The sequence below is a fragment of the Protopterus annectens genome, chromosome 7.part0 (assembly GCF_019279795.1).
Source record: "Protopterus annectens isolate FY-2018-M chromosome 7.part0, PAN1.0, whole genome shotgun sequence".
Lineage (NCBI taxonomy): Eukaryota > Metazoa > Chordata > Ceratodontiformes > Protopteridae > Protopterus > Protopterus annectens.
In genome coordinates this window covers 153,928,275-153,943,321 of record NC_056739.1, presented here as the reverse complement: position 1 = coordinate 153,943,321, position 15,047 = coordinate 153,928,275, and the positions used below count along the sequence as shown (strand labels likewise).

The 15,047-nt window shown below is 40.1% G+C and overlaps 1 protein-coding gene across 3 annotated transcripts in view; it reads right to left on the bottom strand.

The window, feature by feature from the left end:
* Positions 1 to 15,047, bottom strand: part of CACNA1S (calcium voltage-gated channel subunit alpha1 S) — a 3,469,037-nt gene that overhangs the window by 1,368,271 nt on the left and 2,085,719 nt on the right. The window lies entirely within an intron of this gene.

The window sequence follows — 15,047 nt, the reverse complement described above, 5'->3', positions numbered from 1 at the left end:
TGCTTGGATTTGGGAATTACATAATTGGTGTTTGTTATTAAATTAGATTGTAACCAGTCTCATGACACTGAGAATGGTGTTTGGTGAAACCTTAGGTTTGTCATGAGGCATTTGATCTGGAATTATTTTATTACCTTATTAAAGGTGTATTTTCTCTAGCTCATTGTTGATGTTACTTTTTGTGGTTATTTAATATTTGTAATGTGCACCATTTTTGGAGTCCACATATGCATATATACACATACTGGTGGTTGCTTTAATAAAATTTGGAAGTTTATTCTGTCTCTAAATGCCCTATGTACCTAGATAAGGTTTCCTCTTAAATATCTACACAGAACACTGCTCAAATTCAGACATTTTAATCTTTCATAATAACTTAAATTTTTACATCCATGAATGCACTTGGTATATTTCCGCTGTACTCTTTCCCAATTACTCATGCTAGTTTTCTTATAAGGTTTCCCTATTATACTTTAGTTTGGGTCTGATGTGAGTTACAAACAACTATTTCATAATTTCTGATTTCCTAGACTTTATAAATTTTTTATACATCGTATAAGTTTTATAGTTGCATTACTCCTATAGTTTTATAACCGTATTAGCCAAGTGGTTGATTTGATTAGAAAAACTCAAAGCTGGATCTACCCACATACCTAGGTCCTTAAATGATTCTACAGCTTCAATCACTGTATGGTGTATTAAATATTCACCCTTCAGATTATGTCTCCTAAATCTCTTATGCTTAGTTGTATTTACCAGCATATTTATTGCTTTTGTTAATTGGGAAAGTCAGATTTGGGCAGAGATCTTATTTTCACTGGAGGCCTGGGGAGAAATGTTCCATTTAACAGAATAAGTAGAAAGGTTATACTATATTTACATAATAAATACACGTACATATAAGGACTAGTAATGATATGACAGTTAATCAAAAAATAATAAACGTATATACAGAATAGTAAATGTACATACACAGAATTGTAATGATATGATAGTTAATAAAAAATAATAAACGTACCTGTCACCCCTGGGCTTCCGGATATTGGCAAAGGCTCTTGCCACCCCCATAGTGCCTTTTTTAGGCAAGGCTCAAATTCTAAACCTACCACCCTAGAACACCAAAAAGGAAAAAAACTAAGGGTAATGCTGCTCAATGCCAGAAGTCTCAATCTCAAGATGCACGCACTCGAGGCCCTTCTCAATATGGAGAACATCGATGTCTGTGCTGTGACAGAAACCTGGTTCAAGGCTCCTGAGAGCACCCCAGCACTAACAGGTTTCACCTCATATCATACGTTCCGGCCCCAAAATCCGGACAACACCAAGAAAGGAGGGGGGGTGTCCATATTCATAAAGGACACCCACACCTCAAGGTTGGTGGCAACACGATGCATCGGAGACCATCCAGGTGCAATTAACCATAGGCAAGACTGCTCTGCAATTTGTAGCATGTTACAGGCCACCCTCTCAAACTCAGGAACCTCACATGGCCTTCCTGAAAACATTGGAGGATAAATGTATCTCCAAACACCATCATACTAGGTGACTTCAACTACCCTAATATAGACTGGGAACACTACTCAAGCCCAACACTCTAACCCAAAGATTCCTGGAGTTCATAAACTCAAATGCCATGGAACAACTAGTCACCATCCCCACAAGAGGTGAAAACATACTTGATCTCATCATCACGAACATGGGATCAAAATGTTCAACACCGAAGTATACCCCTCACTGGTGAGATCAGATTATAAACTAATCTCGCTGGAGGTCCTCATCCCCCCACCTGAAACAAAAAGACCACAGTGAAAAACTTCTCAAAAGCCGATTTCACACTTCTAAAAACTAGTGTGGTCTCCTTTAAGGCCCCTGAGCCAGTGGTAAACATTACTCAAACCGCTGAATCACTTACAAATGCCTTCTACCAGCACCTACAGGACTGCATGGATCAGGCAATCCCAAACAAAACTAAGACTCTCTGTACCAAAGGCAAGCGTCCAGTCTGGTGGACCCCAGCCATAAACAAGCTCTACAACAAAAGGAGGAAGCTACTACAAGATAGAGCAAAATCCTTGAAAGGTAAGACACCTTTGATCATTATAAGTAAAAACTAAGAGCTCTCATAAAATCATCCAAGGCAAATTTTGAGAGAAAAATCGCCAAGGACTCTAAAGACAATCATAAGGCCTTCTTTAGCTATGTTAGAAACCTAGGAGGAAACTCCCAGATATGCTCAGAATTAGTTCAAAATGATGTGAAAATTACTGAACCTACACACATTGCTAACATACTGGCTGACAGGTTCAGTGCAAACTTCTCCCCCTCCCCAAAAGGAGAGATATCTATTCCAGAGGATTGTAGCCCCCAAACATCTCCAACGCCCAGGTGAGAACTGCCCTCACTAAGGCAAAACACAGCATCCATGGGACGGATGGTGTCCCCGGCTGTGTGCTTCATGAACTCAACGAGGAATTAAACCCACAGTTAGGACAGCTGTTTAATCTTAGCCTCACCTCAGGATACGCATTGCCCAAGGAGTGGCGCGCGACTGTGGTCCCACTTCATAAGGCGGTGCCTCCACAGACCCTGGAAATTACCGCCCCATTAGCTTGACAAGCCTTATCTGCAAAGCCATGGAGAGGATCATAATGGAACTCATAAATAAAGACATAGGAACTTGCAGACTTTGGATCCAACCCAGTTTGGCTTTGTCAAAGGCAGATCCTGCCTCTTAAACTTGGTTGACTTTTCGAGACAGTCACCAAGGCCATTGATGAGGAAAGGCAGTCCATACAGCCTACCTCGACCTGTAAAAGGCCTTCGAAACACTACCGCACTCAGGTCTCATTCAAACACTCATAAGCTTGAAGGTAAAGCCATACATCAAAAGATGGGTTGCAAACTGGCTAAGCGACAGAACCCACAGGGTCAGAGTTGCTGGAGCCATGTCAGACTCAAAGCCTGTCACAAGTGGTGTCCCACAGGGCTCAGTCCTGGGTCCACTCTTGTTCGGCATCTACTTTTCTGAAGTACAAGCAAACACAGGAGGTTATGGCTGACAAAGTTTGCAGATGACTGCAAACTGGGCCATAGTCGAAAACACATCTGACACAGATATCCTCCAGAAGGGCCTCACAGAAGCGGATAACTGGTGCCAGAGCCATGGCCTGAAGTTAAACGCCAAAAATGCATAGTCATACCCTTGGGAAAAACAAGGTTACCCCTAGCTACCATATAGGTGACAATCCACTGAGCACAGAAAAAGTCATCAGGGATCTGGGGACCCAAGTTGACAGTAGTCTTCGCTTTGACACTCATGTTGCTAAAGTAGTTAGGAAAACCTTCTATATCGCCCACCTGATCATGAAGGGATTCACATCTAGATCAAGGGAGGTCATCGTCCCCTGTACTCATCACTCATTAGACCTATGATTGAGTACAATGCCCGTTCGAATGTATCTGACCAGACACCTGATGCAGCTTGAAAGGCCCCAAAAGTTCCTCACCAAAAGGATAAAGGGTCTCAAAAATATGTCTTATGCTGCCCGACTGAAAGAACTCCAGCTTTATTCAGTCTCATACCGCTTGCTCAGAGGTGACCTGTGCCTGACATATAATGCCATGTCAAACCCAGATTTGATGAATATGCTTCACCTCAAAAATCTAGATCCTCAGAACCACAAGGGCGGAGACTTAAACCTTGACACGGTTATAAATAGAACGTGCTGGAGGGACAGATTCATCACCCAGAGACTCCCTATGCTGTGGAACAAAATCCCGGTACATGTGAGGCAGAGCACCTCGCTGGCCTTGTTCAAGAGGAATCTTGACCAATGGATGGGAGATCGCAGATATACCCCAGGGATTACTTCAGTGTCACTGCTTGACAGAGGCACAGAAAAATGATAGGCATAGTTTTTATTCAAACTAAAGGGGTGGCGAAAGCCACATAACTATGGGCTAGGCTTATAAATGCCCTTGGGCAGATAGCCTAGTATGAACCTATGAACCTATGTATAGAATAGTAAATGTACATACACAGAATTGTAATGATATGATAGTTAATAAAAAAATAATAAACGTATGTATAGAATAGTAAATGTACATACACAGAATTGCAATGATACGATAGTTAATAAAAAAATAATAAACGTATGTATAGAATAGTAAATGTACATACACAGAATTGTAATGATAAGATAGTTAATAAAAAATAATAAACGTATGTATAGAATAGTAAATGTACATACACAGAATTGTAATGATACGATAGTTAATAAAAAATAATAAACGTATGTATAGAACAGTAAATGTACATACACAGAATTGTAATGATACGATAGTTAATAAAAAATAATAAACGTATGTATAGAATAGTAAATGTACATACATAGAATTGTAATGATACGATAGTTAATAAAAAATAATAAACGTATGTATAGAATAGTAAATGTACATACATAGAATTGTAATGATACGATAGTTAATAAAAAATAATAAACGTATGTATAGAATAGTAAATGTACATACACAGAATTGTAATGATACGATAGTTAATAAAAAATAATAAACGTATGTATAGAATAGTAAATGTACATACACAGAATTGTAATGATACGATAGTTAATAAAAATAATAAGCATATGTATAGAATAGTAAATGTACATACACAGAATTGTAATGATACGATAGTTAATAAAAAATAATAAACGTATGTATAGAATAGTAAATGTAAATACACAGAATTGTAATGATACGATAGTTAATAAAAAATAATAAACGTATGTATAGAATAGTAAATGTACATACACAGAATTGTAATGATACGATAGTTAATAAAAAATAATAAACGTATGTAAGGAATAGTAAATGTATATACATAGAATTGTAATGATACGATAGTTAATAAAAAATAATAAACGCATGTATAGAATAGTAAATGTACATACATAGAATTGTAATGATACGATAGTTAATAAAAAATAATAAACATATGTATAGAATAGTAAATGTACATACATAGAATTCTAATGATACGATAGTTAATAAAAAATAATAAACGTATGTATAGAATAGTAAATGTACATACACAGAATTGTAATGATACGATAGTTAATAAAAAATAATAAACGTATGTATAGAATAGTAAATGTACATACACAGAATTGTAATGATGCGATAGTTAATAAAAAATAATAAACGTATGTATAGAATAGTAAATGTACATACACAGAATTGTAATGATACGATAGTTAATAAAAATAATAAACGTATGTATAGAATAGTAAATGTACATACACAGAATTGTAATGATACGATAGTTAATAAAAAATAATAAACGTATGTATAGAATAGTAAATGTACATACACAGAATTGTAATGATATGATAGTTAATAAAAAATAATAAACGTATATACAGAATAGTAAATGTACATACATAGAATTGTAATGATATGATAGTTAATAAAAAATAATAAACGTATATACAGAATAGTAAATGTACATACACAGAATTGTAATGATATGATAGTTAATAAAAAATAATAAACGTATGTATAGAATAGTAAATGTACATACACAGAATTGTAATGATACGATAGTTAATAAAAAAATAATAAACGTATGTATAGAATAGAAAATGTACATACATAGAATTGTAATGATATGATAGTTAATAAAAAAATAATAAACGTATGTATAGAATAGTAAATGTACATACATAGAATTGTAATGATACGATAGTTAATAAAAAAATAATAAACGTATGTATAGAATAGTAAATGTACATACACAGAATTGTAATGATACGATAGTTAATAAAAAAATAATAAACGTATGTATAGAATAGTAAATGTACATACATAGAATTGTAATGATATGATAGTTAATAAAAAATAATAAACGTATGTATAGAATAGTAAATGTACATACACAGAATTGTAATGATACGATAGTTAATAAAAACGTCGCTTAAATGAAAAAAATAGTACAATATTATCTAATACTAAGCTTATGAGTCTAGTTACTTTCAAAGTGGCCTGGAAGGGTTATATATTTTTATGAGCTTGGAAATGTAAGGACAGCTCTTAGGGTTATACACAGTGTTAAGAATTTGTGGAAGTTGTGAGTATGTTAGATAATGTGGGAATTCCAATCACTGTAATTCTCTTCTGTTTGGAAGGTTATCAGGGAATCGTGCTATTTTGTGGTACTATTGCTCAAGTTTGTTTAGCAAGGTCACTTGGATGTTCTTATGGATGGCAGCAAAACATGTTAGAGAAGGCAAGAGGAGAGAACAAGCAATGTGCTTTCTTATAGTGTCTGAGGGGAACGGCTTAGCTCTATAGAGAGAATATAGCTTTTGGGGTAATTTTTTCACTATATTTTAGATATGTATGTCAGATTTTAGGTTCCATCCATGCAGATGCTTAGCAGATTAGTATGTGTGACAAGTACAATTTTTGTTTTGTTGGATGAGGTAACTGAGAAGAAGATTTTGTTGATTGTAAGCAGTTTGGAAGTAAATAGGGTTAGTTTGGATTTACTTGGGTTAAGGAATAGCTGGGCAGAAAGTTATTAGAGAGGAGAATGACTCCTGGATAAGCTCTTGCAGTTTGTTGATGTTTTTGTGATAAAGATAACTAGCTTCATCTGCATACTGTACTAGGGATGCAGTTATACAGTCTTTATATAGGTCATTGAGGAAGATGTTAAAGAAAATGGGTCCCACGACTGATCCTTGTGGCACACCGACTGGGACAGGGAGAAAGGATGAGGTGTTTTTTTGCCACTTGACAGCTTGAGCTCTATGTAGCTATGAAACCACACTATAGCAGTGGTGTTGAGTCCTAGGTTATGAAGTTTGTGTTAAGAACAGAGTGCCAGACTGTGTCAAAGACCTTGGATAAATCAAGGAAGAGGGTAGAAAAGAAGTTACGTACTCACCATAACGTTACATGTGAGTTGTTCATCTCGCCTTCCTTCTTACAGATGGGTTCGGAGCCAATTCTCGGCTCTGAATTGGCCTACTACAAAGCTCGAGGTCTTTAGACAGCTAGAGGCCAAGTCCCTATCCCATGATGCACCAAGAGTTACCTCAGATTTTGTTTGTTGTGTATAATAATACCATGTGCCATTCTATCCCTCTTTAGGAGAAAACCCATAGAAAGGTAGAGCAACCAGGAAAAAGCTAGTATCTCAGTCCTCGAAAAACCCTGGAGGGGGAAGGAGGGTGGGAAGTAAGAATGAAGGTGAGATGAACAACTCACATGGAACGTTATGGTGAGTACATAACTTCTTTATGTGAAGTTGTTCTATCTCGCTGTTCATTCTTACAGATGGGTAGTGTCCCAAGCACCATCTTTCTCAGGTGGCTCACGGGAGTATGTTTTTCAGGACCATAGACCCAAAGGAGGCCCTGTCCCTGGAGGCCTTGTCAACTTTGTAATGAGTGATACAGGTATGAGGTTTTGACCAAGTGGCTGCTGCATAAATGTTGTCTATACGAAGCCTAGCAGAAAAGACAGAAGATGTGGACACTGCTCTGGTAGAATGAGCTTTAATTTTGTGTTGTAAAGGTAGATTAGTAGCTGAATAAGTAAATGTGATACAACCAGATAACCATTTAGACAGTGTTGTTTTTGCCACTGGCATACCTTTTCTGGAATTTGAAAAGGAAACGAAAAGCTGTTCTGATTATCTGAACTCTTTTGTTCTATCGAGGTAAATTCTGAGCTGTCTATGAACATCAAGCTTGTGCAGCATATACTCTAAGTAGTTGGTGTATTTGGAAAAGAACACTGGCAAAAATATGATCTGGTTAAGGTTAGTTTCAGTAAAAACTTTGGGTAAAAATGAAGAATTTGTTCGCAGGGACACACTGTCAGCATGGAAAATCAAATAAGGAGGCTTTATGGACAAGGCCTGAAGCTCTGACACTCTACGGGCAGAAGTGATGGCTACTAAAATCGCATGAGGAAGCTGGTTCGAAAGGTGGGAGAATAATGCGTGAAAGCATAAAATTTAGATTCCATTGAGTATAAGGGGATTTCACAGGTGGTCTGAGATGAAAGGTCCCTTTGAAAAAGGCTTTGGATAGTTTGTGTGACATTGTTCAATCCTTCAAAGCCACGGTGAAAATTAGAGATAGCAGCAAGTTGAACGCGAACTGTTGCTGCTGTAGCTCCTTTATTGAAAAGCATAGTCAAGAACTCTAATATGGAGGCAATAGGGGCTTGATAGGGATCAATGTTATTTTGAGAAGCCCATACAGAAAATCTTCTCCATTTGCTAAGATACAGCTTCCTAGTAGAGGACTTATGAGAAGATATCAATATATGCTGCGTTTCATTTGAGATGTTATGGAACCTGGCTATGTTGGGAATTGGAGCAGCCAAGCTGTCAATTTCAGGGACTGAAGAGAGGGATGAAGAGCCCCCAACGAATGTGTCAGAAGATCTGGAACTGGGTCCAGAATCCAAGGCTCTTCCAACTGATGAAGTCAAAGGAAGGGGAACCAAATCTGATGAGGCCAATGAGGGGCTATTAGAATTATGGTCCTTTCCCAGGGCTTTTGCTTTCTGCAATAATTTGGGTATCAAGGGAATTGGTGGGAATGCAAAAAGGAGACCCGGAGGCCAATCGTTTACGAGTGCATCCCTTGGGGCTTCTCCCGGAGGGGGAATCAGGGCAAAGTAGCTTCTGCATTTTGTGTTCATGTGGTTGGCAAAAAGGTTGCAGCAAGGCAGGTCCCACTTGCAGAAAATTCTCTCAGCTATCTCTTGCTTGAGGGACCACTCGTGAGGCAACAAAATTGCCCTGCTCAGTTTGTCTGCTATCACATAGGATTTCTCCGGGATGTGCATTGCTAACAGAAAGTGCTGGGTAGATGTAACCCACTGCCATACTCTTAGGGCCTCGCGACAAAGGGGATAGGACCTGGTTCCTCCTTGTTTGCTCAAGTACCAGACCACTGACATGTTGTTCATCTGAATCGCAATTGTTCCCAGAGGAAGAGAGTCCTGGAAGTACTGCAATGCTAAAAGTACCACTCTCATCTCTATGACATTGATATGCAGATGTGTCTCCTGTTCAGTCCATGTGCCTTGGGCTGTTCTTCCCTGAAAATGCCCCCCCCACCCTATCAGGGAACCGTCTGTGGTCACTGTGGCCGCTGGTGGGGGTAGGATAAAAGGACAACCTATCGTTACATGAAGACAAGTCAACCACCACTGAAGTTCCGTTTTGCATGTGTTTGTGATCATTATGAGATGAGATAGTGGGAGCTCTTGGTAAGACCACTGAGTGATTAACAGCCATTGCAGAATCCGCATGTGCATGCAACACAACAGTATAGCTAATATTGCAGCTGCCATCATGCCTAACAATTTTAGCACTTCTGATGCTGAAGCCTTGTCTTTGGATATGATATTGTGGACCTGCTGACAAAGTAGTAAAACTCTTTCTGCTGGAAGTCTGAAAGTGGTGATGGTGGTATCCAGTTCTGCTCCAATCAAAATGATATGTTGCGATGGCGACAAGGCAGATTTTTCTGAATTTATTGTAATGCCCAAATGACTGCAGACAGAAAGAGTAGTGGCCTTGGCTTGTATCAGCTGATGCTTGGTGGTGGCAGTGAGGAGCCAATCGTCTATGTACGGAAACACCTGGAATCCTAAATGCCTGAAGTGAGCCGTGACCACTGCCATACATTTGGTTAACACTCTGGGGGCTGTAGTGAGACCAAAGGGCAGGGCTCGAAACTGGTAATGATTGGCTCCCAGCCAGAAGCGCAGATGATCCCTGGATGGTCTGGCCATTTTTATATGGTAGTACGCATCCTGTAGTTCTATCTGGCACATCCAATTGTCTTTCCCTTAAAAGGGATGTATCGACTGAAGAGTCACCATCCGGAACTTCTCTTTCTTGACATATCTGTTTAGTCTGCTGAGGTCCAAAATAGGTCTCCAGTCCCCTGTCTTTTTTGGAACTAAAAAGAATCTTGAGTAAGTTCCGGATCCTGTTTGGTCTGCTGGGACTGGTTGAATGACTCTTTCTTAGCAACGTGTGGACCTCTACTGTTGCCTGTTCCCTGAAACTGGGTGGAACATCTGGGATTTTTGCTGTCAATGGAGGGGGAGTGGTGAAAGGAAAGACGTGTCCTCTGGAAACTAAACTTTGTACCCAGTTGCCATTTGTTATTTTGATCCAGGCGACTGGATACAAAGTTAGGTGACCCCCGACTGCCTCCAGAGCAGGACAGTTGGGCCTCCTTTCAGGAGCGCTGGTAGGGCTTCCCAAAGAAGTGGTCTCTGTCGCCCTGATTTTGCGGACCTCCTCTGCCACGAGGGCTGCGTCTTCTGTTATTACCCCCTCCTCTGCCCCTGGAGGGGGTTTCGTCACGTGTGTTCAGAAAGGCTCCTTGGGCTTTTCGGAACCACATCTTTCCTCCCTTTTGACCCTTTGGGTAGGGTCTAGTAGGGGTGGAAAAACAGACTCCGACGGCAGACAGGAGTCTTTCCTTCCTGCTCACACCTGGTCAAAGTTTCCTTAACTTTGGGCCCGAAAAGGGACGAGCCATCAAAAGGGTGTTGACAAAGGATGACTTAAAGTGCTCCACGAAGGAACACAAGAGCATCCAGGAATGTTTCCTGAGAGCAATTCCTGTACCCGTTGCCCTACTCACTCCATTAGCTGCATACGAAATGAGACGTATGGGCGAGTTCACTATGGAATTGATGGTAGCGATCTGGGAAGCGACTTTGTCTGAAGCTCCTGCAGCTACCATACCCTGAAGAGTATCTCCAACTCTTTAAGGAGGTCTTTTTGAAGTCTCGTAAAATGAGTGAGATAGTTCAGTGAATGCATGGCAAAAGTCACTGAACTGTACGTGCACTTCCCGTATCTATCCTTGATCCTAGAGTCTCTGTTAGGATGATGGATAGATGAAGCTTCTGACATCTTTTTTGGTGGCTGCCGCCACCACCATGGCATCAACTGGCACTCCCTTGATGAAGAAAGACTTTTCCTGGGGGGGGGCAGAAATAAATTTATTGGGCCTCCTAGGGACAGGCTCCATGGTGTCCGGAGACTCCCACGCCCTTCATGAGACTAGCTCCATGAGTTCATCGAACGATGGAGCACCCAAGAGGTGGAGGGTTGAGACCCAAAAGCCTTCAGGAGAACCGACTCATCTTCAGTAGGGTTGGTGGACTTCCAGCTACCCCTCTGCCTAAGGATTTTTAATATCTCAGCAAATGAGATATCTTCAGAGAGGGACCGTGGGGACCCTTTTGATTCATCTAAGTCGGTGTCTGATGTGAGAGACTCCTGTAGGGAGTCTAGATGCTTCCTATTACAAATTCTCTTCCTGGGAACCTCATCGGTGGGAACTTCTGGTGAGGTCTCGGAAGAGCAGGGCCACCCAGTGGGACTTCCTGAGGCTCAGGGTCTCTACGCTTCGACAGGGTCTGTGAGGTAGAAGTGGACACAGGTGCTTTTGGGGAGGAGGTAGTTGGACCTGAAGTTGTAGATGTTTTGGGAGACATCACTCTCCTCATGACCTCAAAGGCACCTCTGCTCCGATGAGAAGGGACCACTGGATCCAAGGAAACCATCAATCCCCTCGGCAGCGGGATAGTGGGCTCCGAACCAGAGGTAGGAGCCAAGCTCATCCGAGCTGAAGCCCTGAGAGGCAAAGTCGGAACTGACAAGTCAGTCCGACTATCCTTCCTGGACCCAACCAGAGAGTGTCAGCTCCTAGACTCCTCGATCAGAGCCGAGGACATCCGAGTAAACAGAACCAATGGCACTGGAACAGGTGTCGGTTCCAAAGGCTAAACAATCATCAGATCTGACTCTTCTGGCTCCGAAGGACCGGTATGGCTTGGAGGAGGAAATGAAGTTGATGGCAATACAGTCTCTTTCTGAAGAACCCTAGAAGAAAAAGAATGACAAATGGAGCAGGTTTCCTGTAGGTGCAAGGCTCCCAGACAATACACACAACTGACATGGCTATCTGTAACAGACATTTTCTGTCCACATTTTGGACATTTTTTTAAATCTGACTTAGGATGCTTATCTCTATCCTGGTCAGCCATAATGGACTATACAGTATCTAGAAAAAACTACTGTAGTATAGCAAAGACTAGACACACCCAAAACTAGTGAAATAAGCCCTAAAAAAAACTATGGACTAAACTGTCACTATTAAAATGCACACACTATTTATTTAAACCACTCTAAATAAGCTATATATATATATATATATAAAACAAAATATTGTGACTAAACTGTCACTGTTCAAAAGCACACAAACTACTTATTTAAACTACTCTAAATATATCAGGCCTATAGAAAAATGAAGGCCAAAAGAGAGTTATATATAGTGATGAAAAAGCACACCAAAGGGAAAGGGAATATCACTATAAAGCTATAAAAACTAAAGGTATTAAAGACTAACTCTAAAAGTAGAGAAATAACAATGTTAGCTAGATAATTTTTAGAAAAGAAAATTGTACTGGCCTGAGCTATGCGAGGAACCTCCGATCTATTGCAGCGGCAAACTAGATCTGAGGTAACTCTAGGTGCATCATGGTATAGGGACTTGGCCTCGAGCTGTCTGAAGACCTGGAGCCCATTTGTAAGAATGAACGGCAAGATAGAACAACTTCATATCACTAGGTTTCCCTCATTCCTATTTGTGTTTCCTGTATTGGTGAAACTAAGTAAAATGGCAGCAGTACTGTGGTGAAGATGGAAGCCATGCTGAGATGACGATAGGAGGTTATTTTGAGTGAGATAATGCAAGAGTTGTGACCAGATGCATTTTTCTAGTATTTCTGATAGAGGGGAGAGGGTGGCTATGGGCCTGTAACTAACTGGACAGTTCAGCTGAATGTTCTCCTTTATAAAGGAGAAGAATGTGGCATTTTTTTTCCAAATGGTAAGGACATATACTTCACTGATGGAATGATTTATTAGAATTGAGATGGGACAGTCTATTGCTTCTGCAGCCATCTTAAGGTATTTGCAAGGTAGGCTGTTGGGGGCTGAGGTGGTGGGTTTTAATTTTTTTATGTACGTATTGGGGACTGGCTGAAAGGAGAGGTTATGAAGAGGAATGGCTGGTGGTGGTGTTATCCGGTTGTTAGCATTAGGGTTTTTTTTGAAGTAGTGATGAGACTGACTGAATGAAATGAAAGCTGAAAGTATCAGCAGAGTTGGTAAAGTTGCTAATAATAATAATAATAATAATTCACAAAATGGTCAATTCAGTTGTCTTTTTGCAAACATGCCCTATCTGTAACATGTAATCAGTTTACCCATTTTCAAATTATCTACATACAATCTGTAGAACACATGAGATGGAAAGACAGATCTGAAACATACAACCTAAACAAGTATGGGTCTAGGGCACAGCCCTGTGGAACACTTTAACTGCAATCTTGAATTTCACCTGTCCAGTTGCTAATGATACTTGCAATGTCCTATTTGTAAATTATGCAGCTACCCATCTTATCAAGATTACAATAATACCTAGTTGTTTGAATTTGTTGATCACTAGTTTTGTGTATCACACACACACACACACACACACACACACACACACACACACACACACACACACACACACATATATATAGGGATATGTGGGGAATTAAGGAAATGAAATTTAAATATACCCTGTTCACGACATCAATGGCTGGGACAGCAACAGCAATCAGCTTAGACAAAAAGATTGCTGCTACTTGTCATAAACCTAGGACATGCTGGACAACAGGACTGAGGAAACTTGCAAGTCTAAAGAAAGAGGCCTTCTTTGCAATGCTAGTGGATCTGACTGAAAGATACCAACAAGCCATTGAGACAGTAGCTGCGGTGGTTACTGAAGTGAAGTGAGGTGTTTGGCAAGGCCGTTGAGACTAACATACTGATGGTCTCTAAAAGGTACTAGCAAGCCATTAGCGGCCTCAGGAGGGACAAAAATATTGCCTGAGTTGTTCTCAGCAACGTTGAAGAAAAGCTGACATAAAATGGGGACACTGCTGAGATATGGAAAGAAAATACTGAGTAACTGCAGAAGCCACTAGGCATACTCCCCTCTGAGAATGCATCATTAGAATCAGATGGTGGAAGTGGTGTAATTTCAGTAGACGAGGTCACTGCAGTGATTAAACAGTTCCACTGCAGCAAGAATGTGAGAGGGGATGAGATCCCTAAAGAAATTGTAAAGACATTTCACACTGTTGGAGTGTCATTGTTAGCACTCCTTCTCATTATTGAATGAAAGGTTGAGAAAGTATCTCTGGACTGGCAAATTATAATACTGGTCTCCATTTTCAAAAAAGAGCAAGAAGGGCATATGGTATTCCAGTTACAGAGGTCACACACTTCTTAACTCCATTGTGTAAGTGGGCACTAGACTGCCAGAAAGGAGAATATATTCACTAATTGATCCTGACCACAGAACAGTGGGTTATGTCAGTCTTTCTCATTACATAAATAATTGGGGGGGGGGGGCTGAGAATTTGCCAGTATGGTTCACATGGATTTTGGGAACTTCCCGAAAGCATACAACTATGCTCACTCATGCTCTTGGTCTTATAGCTGCTCTTTAATACCATTTAGTCATGAATTTGAAAACTGCAAGTTTTAACTGCATTCTCAGCATTAAGCTGAATTAATTCAAGGTGCACATAGGATTCCATCAAGGGTATGCCTTGTCTTCATTTCTGTTTGCGATTTTCATGAACAAGATATCAAGATACACCCAAAATCTGTATACTATACAGTTTTGGGGATGTGTGGATTTCATCTATGTTGTCTGCAGATGGTACTAACCTCTTGGGCTGAAGTGACTGTGACCTGCCATACATAATGGAGTAATTCACTACTCAGCGTGAAAAGGATTTGATAAAAAAATAGCACCTCCAAATTACCTCTGTGAGGAAAAAATGGATTGTTTTCTCCAAGCAACAGGAGCAGCGACCTCAGGTGAAAGACGTTAAATGTCTCAGGGTCTTTTTCATAAGTGACGGTTGAGGGG